Genomic DNA, 11,916 nt, shown 5'->3' on the forward strand with positions numbered 1-11,916 from the left:
AGAAACAATCAAAATTGCAGGTTAGATTTGACCAGTGGAGTCAAAACCTGCTGGATGGTTATTGCTACTCACCTGGCACTATTAAACCTCACTTAGAAGAGACACAGACTTGGCCAGTACAGTTCAGCTGTGGCTCCACAGAAAGAAATCTGCAGCCCAGAAAGTGTTTCCACAGCTGATGATGGCCAGTGCTTTTTCCAGCTCAGAGAAGCTGCTGCCAAGAACAGGACAGCGTGCAAAAAGCACAAATGCCTCCTAAGCAAGGCAGCAGATGCCCCCGGGCAGCTGCCAGCAGGTTTTCTACCTGCCTTCCTACTTCAGGGAAGGACATTCCCTGAAAAGCCCAACAGTTGCTTTGACTTTCAGCTGGGGCCAAGTGGGACCTTCATAATCTTCTCGCCTCGCCAGCTGCCATGAAAGCAGCGATGGCAGGTGTGAAATTGCAGGTGACTTGCTTGCTTCTGGCACTCCAGTGCTGTCATTTTTGGCTTTTGACAGCCTCTGAGTGGGCAGGATGAGGGAATCACACTGAATTCATGCCTTCTGGAGCAGGCCTTGGGCCATGGAGCACTTGGGTGGAAGGGAAAGGGTTAAATGGGAGACAGGAAAAACATTGTTCAGGGCTTATTCCATAGGATGATTTCTGGGAAAGGAGGGGCTGCAATCAGGCAGGATGTATTCACTTCAGGATCTTGGGAAATCAAGCTCAGGCTGGCCCAAAGCAAGGTGAAAATGCAGCAGGAAAAAGCGGTGTCCCTGCTTTACCTCATCTCGTGTCAGTGCAAACAGTCCAGATAACACGAAAATCAGACATGGTAGAATGCTGTCCTTGCACGAACATCCAAGATATCCTGTGGGGAAATGGTGCAGTTTGAGCAGGAGGGCAGTGGGGGTTGTCCTGCAAAGTCCTAAAGAGAGAAAGGGCCCTCTCCAGTCCTCTCTGCATTTCTGCTGAAGGCAGCAGAGGAAAGCTCTGCGGGTAAGGTAGGAACTGCTGAATCACTGTCAGAGCATGGGGAAGATCTCTGTTACTTCACAGCAGATCACTTTTGATCAGTGCAATCCCTGGAAACAACCAGATGCAGCAGAGGTTCTTCTATTCTCTCTTCTAACCCTACAACTGAGTTTCAAATCTGCATTTTTAAAACTTACCAGGTGTACAAAGTATCTTGTAAAGTAACTGCAACTGCTTACAAGCGTTGGGCTCTGCTGAAAAGAAATCAGAGATCCTCATTTTCTCCAGACTGCTATTTGTCCAGTTTGGCTGCATTAAATTCAGAAGTGGTTCCTTTAGTTGCTGACAAAAGTGCTTCAAATGCTGCCAGACAAAGCTACTAACACACACACACACACAATGATCAGTCAAAGCTTTTGTTTTGTCACTTTTGTTTCCTGTTTGTTTGCATGCACACGGCACATTTTGGTTCTCAGCCCATTAATGGTGAATGAACTCTCACAACATCCTTCCCTGCCTCCTAAGTGAGAGAAAGTCTTGCAGGTCAGCCTTTTTGTGGCAGAAATGGGTGATGGAGACTCCATAGACTTTAAAAGCACTTTATTCATGTTCCTGCATGAGCAGGGGAAATGGAGATGCTTGCAAACAGCAGGTACTCTGCTTCCATGAAGCTCTAGAAAGTGATTCTGCCTTAGGGAAATGCACTGCGCAGGGATGAATCATCTGGAGGAGTTTTAGGAACATGGGCTCCCCCAGATTTTTCAATGAGCAAAATTAACTCTGAAGAGCAGATTTCTCCTTGAGCTTAGACCCGAGGAAAGAAGTTGTCAGAGGATCCTAGAAAATAGGATTTGAAGAGCCCTGAGAAGCTGTCTGCTACAAACCCCTGTCTCAGGCTGGGTTATTCTGCAGGTGGAAGCTGCTGCTGTGCACCCTGTGCAATAAGCAGGGGCTCTCTGACAGGAACCTGGGTGGCTCCCATTGCAGTGGCACCCCATGTCTGAAAGGGTGTTCCAAGCCACACCAGGGGTTTGGGTGACTAAACCACATCCCAAAGTGCCACATCTACATGTTTGGTAAATCCCTCCAGGGATGGTGACAGAATGATGCAGAAGCCCTTAGAAAAGAGCTCTGGGACCTTCCCAGGAAGAGCAGAGGACCTGTACCAGGGGAATGACATGTCCTATTGTCACCCCCCTGCCTTCTCTTTCTGCTGCTTGATGGGAGGCCAAACAGGCCTTTGCTGTGATCTGGGACAGCCATCCTTCTGTTCCCATGTCTCCAGTGGGAAAACCTAAGCCTTCAGGGTGTTTGGATGCTGTGAGAACAGGTGCAATAGGGGACCTGAAAAACAACAGATCAGAAAACATATGGGCCTGCCCCAGCCCTTAATTAACCTAATTGCTGTAGCTTCCACCAAGGTCTGCATGTTTTCCTAGCGTGGTTTCCGGTGCAGGCAAGCCCCGTTCCCCGTGACAGAGAGCAGACACAGAAATGCCCTCAGCAGCCCCTTCCATCCCACAGGGGCCCTGCAGAGCAGACCACCTCCCTAAAACCCAGCTGGTGAGCCCAGGGTGCACGTTCTCCACAGCCCACCACTCCCATGAGGTGCTGTGGGCTTCCCTGGAGAGAGACTGGGGGCAAGGAATGGGTTTGGGAAGCTCCCGAGGGTTATCGCAGCCCGGAGCTGGGGCTGCTCTGCCCGCCCTGGGACAGAGGAGCCTGACTGCTGCTGCAGGGCACTGACTCACTGGGGCTGCAGGTGCTCGGCTGATGAATGTATTGAGCCATCTCACCTGCATCTTCCATGGCACAGTGAAACCACTGGGGATTTAGAGAAAGAAACTGGTACGAAAAGCACACAAAATGCTCTTTGGTTCAAGAGCACAGCTGGGCTGTAGCGCTTTCTTCACGACTTCAGAGCTAGAGAAAGAGTAGGCAAGAATCTTTACTAACCTCTTTTGTTGCCCAGACAACAGCAAGGTTTTTCTCACTTCAGAGTCACTCTTCCTCAATGAAAGTATTTGGAGAACAAAGTCATTGCCAGATTGGTTAAACATTTGTCTTTCCGTGGCACTGAGTTGTAAATAAAGCTGTTGTCCTGAAAATCCTACACATAACCAAGTTTCCTGAGGTTCAAAGATACCCTCTAACAACAATCCTTGTGCTGTGCTGCAAACTGAAATGTGAAATTGGCTGTCCAGATGTCTGGCAGCGAGCAGCCCAGCCAGCCAGACGGCTCTTTGCAAGGGAGCAGCTATCCCCACTGATGTGCTTCCCTCCAGCAGAGCCTCAATCCTCGCTGAAACTCAGGGGCTGGAGATGAGAAGCACAGCAGAAGGAGCTGCCTTGAGAGGTGCAGAGAGAGAAGAGAGGAGAGTGAGTGCAGTGTCTGATGCAGGCACATCTTGTCTGGCCAGCCAAGCCAAATGTTTATCACCTTTGGATTTACCGTGCTGCCCAAAAAAAAGCAAATCAGATGTGTAGTAGTGTTGGCAATCTCTGTAGGAACCTCCTGCCTGCCAGATTCTCTCTCCCCGCCCTCCCAGCAGGTGCCAGCTGGGTTTTTGCTCTCTTTCATCCTATGATTGTGTTTCATCAAAGCAAGCCCAGTCAGGGGACGCAGAGCCTAAGGGCGTACTAAAATTAGACCTGATCTTTGGTCCTGTTTGCAAGTCGTTTCTAGGCACGGCGATGCCTGACACACAAACTGGTCAAAATCAGGGTTTGCAAGTCCTAAGTGCAGCTATGTTTGGGTCACTGTTTGCAAAGCCCTTTGGAGCAGCCGTGTGCCTGCTAGGGCAGAGCAGCAGCATGCAGGCTCGGATCAGAGAGCCCCTGTGAAACAGATCTCAGCAGACGAGCAGCCTCCACCATCCAGCTACCTGACACAGGGGAACACAGGAGAAGCACAGGGGATGCAATTTGGACACAATCACACCAGGCTCACACAGTCCCCACGACTCAGTGCTGGTGCCACACGTGCCCACTGAGGAGATCTCTGGGAACAACCAAGGAACGAGATGTTAAGTCCCAATTGAGTTAATGGGGCTTAAACAAATCTTTCAAGTTGAATGTAGTGGTTTGTGTTTTAGTGGATCTGGATCTTGCTAAAGCTTCCCTTCCCCCCCCCTCATCCCACAGAGCTACTTAAATAACAGTGGTTACTAAAGAGGAATCATGAACAGCAGTTTAAAACCCAAAGTGCAGCCGGGAGAGGTGCCTGGAATACCTGCACAAAATACCTTCAAAGAGGTGATGAATAAGCAACAGAGGCAAGGAGGGAGAGTAAAAAGTGTGGTTTGTGCCTGTTTTTACATGTAGCTCAGAGTGGTTTTTGAATGAAGAGGGCACGTGGATGTTGAGTCTCTGGTTTGGCTGATTGCCAGTCATGCCATGGAAATCAATGCCTAGTTGGTAGCTGACAGGGATGAACAGGACTGGGATGGAGCACTCTTTTAAGGATGTACTTGATGAAGCTGAAGGGATTCAAGTTCAAAATAAATAAAAATAAGTGATTCTCCATTCTTTATTCACCTGTCCTGGAGCCTGAAGTCCCAGAAGCTCCCTCTGAGTTCCAGAGAGAGGCAGGGGAGATCCTGGTGTCAGCCCTGAAACAGGCTGCTCCTAGACTGTTAGAAGCTTTCTAGGCCAAACCCAACCCCTTCAATTTCACCTGAAAACAAATGGACAATCAGATCTGCTGAACACCCTTCCAGGAAACTTTGCAAGGCAGGCTTTTGTTAGACTCTGACTGTAAAGGTCTACAACCTCTCATTTGATGAACAGATAACAGCATTTTTTTTTCCCCTCCTAACAAGGTTTCCTTAGAAATGGATCCACTGCTGAATCCCGAGTCTGCCCGGCATATTCTGGGGGACATCTGGTGTAAATTCTTCATTATTAGATTACATTAGTTGCAGCAATAATCATTCACATGGGATTATTACATCCAAGCTTGTCTCATTGCCTTTATCCTTTCACACATTGTCTTTCCTGGTTCCCCTTCAAAGGGCTGTTGTGAGTCTGTGTCGGAGCAAGAAATTAACTTGTTAGTAATTTATGCATCATTTCCTCCAGCCACATGTATTTAGGGCAAGATCAATAAAATAGAATAAGGAAGCGGGTGGGTATTGTCAGCACGGGGCTGAAATAATTCCTTTGGTATCACTGTAAATCCTTCCCTTGCACACGAGAACCCACAGTCCTGTCCATCATCAGTTTGTTTGGCTCTGCCTGCAGTAACAGGACGTTGATTCAGCTCTTTTGTGTGCTTGGAGAGTTCATGTCCTGCTACTTCTGCTCAGAGCCACACAAAGTGCCTCAAGTGAAGATTGAAGATTTTGAGAGAGCCGTGTTTTGCAGCCTTTCTTATGGCTCCTGTTGTGGAATTAAAGCTGTGCCATGTCACACTGGAGATTCATTTCTGGAGCAGCTCCATGCCCTGGCACTGCTGTAATGTGTTAGGTCTGAGAAAGGGAAAGGGGTGGGAAGAGGGATCTGAGCACCACAGCTCAGGGCTCAGGAAATTTTGCTTCTTGTGGGTGCTGGGGAGGCAAGCCAGAGTGGATCTGAAAGGTCACTGGCAGATTTGAGGGGATCTGGAGTCCCTGAGCAGTGATCTGACTGCTGGGCAGCCCTTCCTGGCTAAAAACAAAATAAAGAAAGAAAAGAAGGAGTTTGGATCCTTCTTACCCACAGCAGTGCAAGGACATAGAGGGGCAATGCTTGTGGCTGATGGAGCACACTGAATTTCTAAAGAGGAATTTCTCTTTTTCTCACCTCCTGGCTTCAATCCAGACTGCCCTGCAGGGTTTCAGCTCCATGAGAACTTGAATTTGAGGAATTTGTTGCCGTTTCAGATTAAGAATTTCCTGAAAATGCAAGCAAAACCAAACCAGCGATTTGGCACCCTTGCTAGCTCTGCATGCCTGGACTCCCTGTGGCTGCCTGTCCTGCAGGAGGTGTCCTGGCACTTGGCACTGATGTGGAAGGGGCTGTGTGGCCTAACTTGGCTTTGGCAGTGCCCTGGCTGCTGATCTCAGCTGTGCAGAGGCTCCAGATCCTCAAAGTCTCTGGAGGGCAATATCTTGAGACCACTCTGCGCTTTGGAACCTGCATGTTTTGTTGCTGTAAATGTGGAGAAATCTGGAAGAGGGAGGTGGTTAAAACCCCCCAGCAGGTCTGGCTGGCACCCCAGAGGAATTCTTAGTGGAGCTGTGCTGGGCTGGGCAGCACACAGTGTACAGGATGGGGCAGTGGGGGCAGAGCAATCTCGCCCTTCACAACCCCGGCGGTGTTGACACAGCCTGAAGGGGAGCACCAAGGAGATGAGAGACCAAGATTATCAGTTCAGACAGGGGAGAGGAATGTTGTTTGCCTGTAGCTCTTCTCCATCAGGGCTGGCAAAATCCAAACACGAAGATGTCTATGCATGGTTAGAGAATGTAACAGAGATAAGCGAGCACAGGAACAAAGCCAGGGGCTCTAACTTCAGCACCAGAAAAACCGGTCACAGCACAGGCTGGTTGTTTTCTGAAAGCCTCCTGGAGACAAGGGTCTGTCCAGGTCACCTGCAAGAGCTAGGGACGCTGCCCAAGAATGTGTACAGAAGATTGATGCCTTCACACCTGCCCCCATCGTCCTCAGACAGCTTTGGTGAGGCAAAAGCAGCTATGCCTTGTCTCCACGGGAGTCCAGTGGTGATGTGGCTGACACTGCCACCTTCTTGATGCTTGTTACCAGATAGAGTTGGTGCAGATGAGAAAAAACAGTCAACTGGCAGAGAGAAGGGGGAAAGCAGAACTGAGGCAGATGCTCAGACCGTATGGATGGCAGTTGTTGGCTCGGTTTCGTTCCTTTAGGAGCTGGGATTAGAAGAGAAGTGGCTTCCAGGAGACACTTTGTCAGCAGAGCTGCTCTGGACCGACTGCTTGGCGTGGCAGGGCCCTTCCCAGGCAGCCCAGCCCTCCCCAGCCCTCCCCCTGGCATTGCAACATCTCCTGCTTTCCAAAGAGACAGGAGCCCGAAGAGCAAACACAGGAAACCCCAGCCCTGGTCAAGGTCTGGGAGGTAAATTTGTAACTTAGGACAGATTGGGAAGATGCTGCTCTGTAATATGTAAATACTCCTCTCTTTCTCCAACAGCCCAGAGCTGCTGAGGGAGCTGATCCCAAACCTCCCTTCATGGTTGAGTCTGCTGAAGAGACAGGACACGGGTTGGAAATGCAGCCGGGCATGCAGGCTCCTTATTCCCTGGAGACAGGATCCTTCCCTCACTTCTGTAAGTCCTGCCCTGACCCCGGGCTCAGCTGTGGGCTGGGAGGCTGCAGGGGACACCACTGCCAAGAGCTGTGGGGTGTGCCCAGCCTCCTGGGCATGCTGCTCCTTTGGCCACCAGTGCCAGCTGAGCAGAGCCCTTACGGGACTTGAATTTGGGTGCAGGTTTTGGAAAGAAACCCTCGTAACACTGTGCTGCACTCTCCACTGCAGGAGAGCTCAGACACTGGGAAAAGCTATTTAACAGGAATGGTGGAGGTGTGATGGCACAGATGGGCTCAGGAAGGAGGTGGCGGCTCTGTCCTTGAAGGTCTCTGATTTGGGGCAGGGAGATGGGCAGGCTGAGCTTTTGTTCCTCTGTGTTTCTTCCAGACCCGTGAGCGTGTGTTTTTCTTCTGCAGTAGAGGAAAAGGAAAGTTTTCAGGGTGTGGAGGGGGATACTGTGTTTATTAATGGCTTATACTAAAGGAGGTCTGGCCATCAGCTCATAAAGGGTGAAAAAGAACAGGTGGCACTTACTGGTAGAGCTAGTCAAGAGCTGTCCATGAGAATATACTTTTAACAAAGTGATGGTTCACTAAAAACTGAACCTCTCCCTAGATAAATATTGATTTTGTCAAATATATTAAATATGTGTGTGTATGTACAGAGAGAGAGAGAGAGAATTCCACAGGAAAACTGTCTTAATGGCCTAATTAATTTCAGATCCCTTTGAACCTGGTTTGCGTTTTGACCTGATTCAATGTGTTTCACCACCTCTGCTGCATATGAGCTTTTTGGAATATGTGTGTATCAATATTATGACCAAAAGGAATATATTTACTTGCCTTTATATATTTCCAAGTCACAAGAAATATAAGCCAGCCACCTCTCTTGCTACTTTATTAGTAAATATGTCACATATCCATATCAATATCAAGTTTAATTAGCATCAGCAGGCACACTATTTGCCTGATTCCTATACGTCAGTGGCACAACACTGGAACTGATCCAGTCAGATGGAAAGTAATCTTTGCACAAGTTCTGAACTCTGGAAATCAAAACCAACCTGCGTTGGGCAGATGTGTAAGTAAAGGACAGAGAGAAAACTATCTTCTTGTCTCTAGCTCTAAAAATCTGTCAGCCTACTTTCACCCCTCAGGATGAAGGAAGGCTGCACAAGATCCCTCCCTGCTTGGTGCTCAGTTTCAGGCTTAGACCCCAGACTCTGCTGTCTGGGAGTGATCCACAGAGGATTTGTCACCAGCTGCAGCCAGCAGAGCCCAGAGATGGGCTGCCCAAACCAGCTGCAGGTACTCCCAGGCTGGCCCCTTCCACTCTGCATCTGTCAATTAAGTGAGCATCCTTCCCATGCTGACTTTTCCCAGCTGACCTTTTTAAGCTCAGTTGCAGGTTCTTCCCCCTGACAGCTCTGAAGATTCATTCTGAATGCTGCAGAGGCAGTTGGTTTAGGGGAGAGGTCTGCAACCTTTCCCTTCCTCAGAGACCAGCTCACGCACACCCAAAACCACTGGCGGGGAGCTGGGAGATGCTGCCTGTGCCGTGGTCCCCTTCAGACAGCGAGCTTGGAGCTGGCTTTTGCATGAGAAAGAAACGTCTGTGCCAAGTCAGGGAGCTGGGAAATCACAGGGGACTGGAACTGTGCAAAATGGATTTGTAGAGAATTCTCAAAGCTTGACAGAAGGTTCACGTAGTGTGCATCTCTATGTAAACTTTGAGATAAGAAATGTTGACTTGGAAGTGTCCATGGACATTGTTGAGAGAGAAATGGAGCTAGAAATGAGTTTCAAAGGATGGTTTTGTAAATAAGACTAGGTACTTTAGAGAAATAGAACTATGAAAGATGCATTGTAGTAGGTCCCACAAGGGGTAATTTTAGATGATTGGCTTTAAGGCATTTACAGCATGGTGTGGCAAAAGCTGATAGGCCAAGAAACGCTTATAATGTATTGTAATTAGGAAATAATTGGCTTCTGATTGTGATGTCGTGAATTATAACATCTGTATGGTCTCACCCTTCACTTGAGACTGAAAATGGAATAAAAGTTTTTAAAACACCTCTCAGTTGCCCCATCTCTGGATCAGAAAAGGGCTTAATCAGACATGGAACAACAGGAACAACTCGTGCTGCAACTTTCACATCACTCCAGTGGCCTCCGAGGGAGAAGACTTTTCTTACTCGGCTACTCCTTGCTGTGGAGATGGAACATTAAAAGCACTTTAATTAGCTAATGAGAAGGTTACTCCTAGGCCAAACCTAGAGCATTGTAGCAGGCATCACTGCAGTGACAGCAGTGGAGGAAAGGGTGGGAATATATTTGTTTGCAGATGCTTTTTGCTTCAGCCAAAGCCCCAAGGACTTTTTTTACCCACAGGATGAGGCTAGAGGGTGGCTTGGAATTCGATTTCTCTCACCTTGCTGTGATGTTGGTTTCTTTCCTCGCTCCTGCTGCTTGCTGGGGTGATTCAGAAGCTGAGCTGAAAGCCCTCACCGTGTGCCTGGTGTGACGCCTGGCTCTCTAAGTCAGACTGTTAGGCCAGTCTTGCCTGGGCTAAGCAATATCCTGGTGCCCAGAAGGCACTGCCTCGCTGGGCTGCCCTTGGGAGAGACGGGAGCTGTCTGGAGCAGGTTCCTCCTGTGCCCTCTCCTGTGTCCAAGGGGCAGTGCAGCAGCTCTGAAGGACCAGGATGCCAGTGTCCTTGATGTCGGTGGCTGCTGAGCACATCTCTCTCTTCACACGAGCCCTTCTGCCCTGTGGGGATTTTGGGAAGCTCTTAGTTGCTTTCTTGTTACAGTTTTTTAACAGGAAGCCTTTGATACAGTTCTGGCAGAAATTGCTCTCGCCTCGGCCTGCCTCTTCTGGGCTTTCTCCAGATACATTGCTGGATCCTGAACAGCACATTTTGGGGCCAGGTTTTGGATGGTCCGTTACCTACCTGTGAGGGGTGGCAGAGGTGACAGTGGCATTGTGGGGAGGCCAGGCTGCCTCCACTCCCAGCTGGCAGAAATCCTGTGCTGTCAGGAGTTTTACAAGGGCTTTATCTCTATTTCTTGTTATAGCTTATTTTACTCTGGTTATGTACGCATTTGTTGCTAGAGTAAAGCCTCTGTTTTGAGTGTTTGGAGGAAGAAAAACATTACACTGCAGATCCTGTAGGAGAAGCTGCGTTCAGAGACTGAGACAGACTCAGGGGTGGATTCTTCAGTCGTTGGCACCAGCCCTGCTGGGCTTGAGGGCACAAAGCCGAAGTGCACAAGGAATCTCAGTCTCCTTCTAAAAACAAACAAAATCTGAATCTGCCACCCCTCAGAACCCTGGGGAGTCCGTGGTGTGTCTGCTGCAAACCCAGAGCAGATGAAGCTGCCTGGGGAGTTGGGTTGTTTTGAGGTGCAGGCTCACTCCTTCCCCCTGGGGTCCATTTCTTTGGGATCCCCAGTGGAAAGGAAGGCATGGGAGCAAAGATGTCTTGTCCGGGTGCTGAGGGCTGTGCTTGCTGGTCCTTTGCATGGGAGCCAGCAGGAGAGTACAGCATTGTTTTGGGAGGAAGGCTGCCTCGATGTTTGGCTGGCCCTGGGGGGCAGTGAAGGGGTTAAAGCTCAGCCGTTCTGCCCAATCAGTCTGGCTTGCCTGTAATAACCAATTAACGAAGTGTAATTGTGCAAATCCATATGTGGCAGTAATTACCAGAGAGATTAATGGATTCCTTCCTTTCTGAGCGGACCCCACTGCAGCTTGCCAGCGTCCCCCCGCCACCTGAAAGGGCTCGGAGAGGGGGGAAGGAGGGAGCTGCTCTTCCCTGGACACTCTGCGATGAAGCCAAGCGGACAGGGAGGCCCTGTGGGGACTGCCCTGTGCTTGTTTAAATAACCCTTTTCATCTCCCTGCTTTCCTTACGTCCAGCTCGCTGCTCCCTGCCTCGCACCCGGCCTCTTGAGGACAGTTCGTACCCAGCCTGTCCAAGCCCGGGCTGCCACGTCCCTGCCCTCCCCATTGTCCATTCATTCCCTGCTCCCTGCTCCCCTGTTTAGCCCTAATTGCTGCAGAATATCGCGGCTGTTTGCCCTCTTCTTTTGTAGCTTTGTTATTTTAGTTGCAATGGGTAATCCAGCAAACTGTTAAAGGCATACAGAGGCGAGGAGGGGACAGCAGGGTGCTGGGGACAGGTTTTCAGGCCAGGATATGGGGTTTGTGTTTGGGGGATTGGCAGCAGGCAGGCAGGCTGGGCCTGACACATGCTCTAGGGTGGGTTTTCTTCAGGATATGTGACCAGAGAAGCCAAGAGTGACCCTGGAGAGTGTGAATATTCCCCCCTCCTAATGCTCTGGGTGGTGAAACAGGGCCCTGAGCACTGCTGAGGGGGGAGGGGGAGCATTTGTGGACCTGTCCCCTGGCAAATCAGCACCTGGGCAACACAGACTCCTCCACAGCTGCACCAGCACTTTGAGCACTTGAGATGCAAAGAGCCTTGTCCCACCTAGGTTAGACTTAACCCCACATCACACACATCTGAGTGCTGCTGCCCCATTGTGAGAGGGAGCTGGGAAGAGCTCAGCCCCAGTTCGTGAGCTGGGCCATGCTCCCTGGCCCTGACAGGGATCTCGTGCAGAGCCTGAGCCCGTGGGGAGGGCTGGTGTGCTGGCTGGGGAGCCGTCCGTCACCGGCCGCACGCACAGGGCCACG

The sequence above is a fragment of the Vidua macroura genome, chromosome 9 (genome assembly GCF_024509145.1).
Source record: "Vidua macroura isolate BioBank_ID:100142 chromosome 9, ASM2450914v1, whole genome shotgun sequence".
Lineage (NCBI taxonomy): Eukaryota > Metazoa > Chordata > Aves > Passeriformes > Viduidae > Vidua > Vidua macroura.